Below are 1,821 nucleotides of genomic sequence, written 5' to 3' on the forward strand. Positions count from 1 at the left end.
CTCAGAACATTTGAATTAAGCAGTATCAGCACATCTGGTCTTTGTCTGTTTTTCTAGTCAAGTAAGCCAATTACTTCTACACTACCTTGTTATAGAAGGTTGAAAAAACTAGAGAAAAGCAAGAACAGCCCCCCCCCCAAAAAAAACAGTTCAAGTTCTAAGGGGAAGAAGGAAAAAGAGCACCAGAATAAGGACACTGAACTTTGAAAAAGCAAACTTTAACAAACTTAGGGCCCTGGTAGTCAGGATCCCCTGGGAAGCAACTCTGAAGGGAAAAGGAGTCCAGGTTCTACTTCAAGGAAGTTCTCTTAGGGCACTGGAGCAAACTGGCCTGATGCGACAGATGAATAGGAAATACAACAGGAGACAAGCCTGGCTAGATAACAGTCTCTTTAAAGAGCTGATGCTCAAAAAGGAATCCTATAAAAAGTAGAAACTTGGTCATCGGATTAGGGAAGAGTATAAGAGTATTGCATGGGCATGCAGGGAGAAAATTAGGAAGGCCAAGGCACAATCTAAGATGCACCTGGCAAGGGACATGAAAGATGATAAAAGGCATTCTATAGCTCTATTCAAAATAAGAAGAAGACCATAAATCCATAGGTCCCTTATGTAATTCAAAAGGCAATCTGGTCACAGACAGTGCAGAGAGGGCTGTCTTTTTTACTTCAGTTTTCACAAATAGGAGCAGCTACAACAGGAGGGGGCCAAATGCGGCCCACGGGCCAAATGTAGCCCACCAGGCCATTCTATCGGCCTGCAGGGCCCCTAAAAATTTTAGAAAATTTATACTTATCTGCCCCTGGCTGCCTATCATGCCTCAATGGCTTGCCAAAACTCAGTAAGCGGCCCTCCACCTGAAATAATTGCCCACCCCTGAACTACAAGATGATGAGTACAGTTGGTAGCAGAGATAGGGAAGGAGACAAATAGCTTGGAGTAATGTCAGAACAAGTTAAGGATTACTTAGAGAGGCTAGATGTTTTCAAGTCAGCAGGGCCAGATGGGATGCACCTGAGGGTACTGAAGAAATTGGCTGAGGTAATTTCAGAGCTGTTGTCTCCTTTCTGAGAACTCATGGAGCTTGTGTGAGGTCTGGGATGACTGGAAAAGGGAAAATATACTATCCATCATCAAGTAGGGAAAAATGGAGATCCAGAGAACTACAGAAAGTCCAGCCAGACCTATATACCCAGAAAAATCATGGAGCAGATCTTCAAAGAATCTATTGTGAATCATCTAGAGAACAAGGTTCCCAGGAATAGTCAGCATGGGTTCATCAAGAGTCATGCCTGGCAAACCTGATCTCCTTTTACAATAAGGTGATGGGCTCTGTGTATGAGGGAAAAGAGTGGACATGGTAAACATTGACTTTAGCAAGGGTTTTGACAGTGTCCCACAACATTTTCATTAACTAGCTAAGGAAATACAGCCTAAAGGAAAGTAGTGTAAGGTAAATACATAACTGGTTGGATCATCATAGTCAACTAGTAGTCCTCAATGCCTCATAGTTTCTAGGGTCGGAAGGGACCTGAGTAGATTATCTAGTCCGACCCCCTGCCATGGCAGGAAAGAGTACTGGAGTCAAACGACCCCAGCAAGGGGTCATCCAACCTCCTCTTAAAGCCCCCCAGGGTAGGAGCCTGCACCACTTCTCTTGGAAGTTGGTTCCAGATCCTAGCTGCCCTGACCATGAAGTTGCGACTCCTGATATCTAGCCTAAACCTACCCTCTGCCAGCTTGTGACCGTTATTCCTGGTCACTCCTGGCAGTGCTTGGGGGAACAGGGACTCCCCCAGTGCCTGCTGGTCCCCCCTGACT

Source organism: Crocodylus porosus, unplaced genomic scaffold (genome assembly GCF_001723895.1).
Source record: "Crocodylus porosus isolate Cpor-Errol unplaced genomic scaffold, CroPor_comp1, whole genome shotgun sequence".
Classification (NCBI taxonomy): domain Eukaryota; kingdom Metazoa; phylum Chordata; order Crocodylia; family Crocodylidae; genus Crocodylus; species Crocodylus porosus.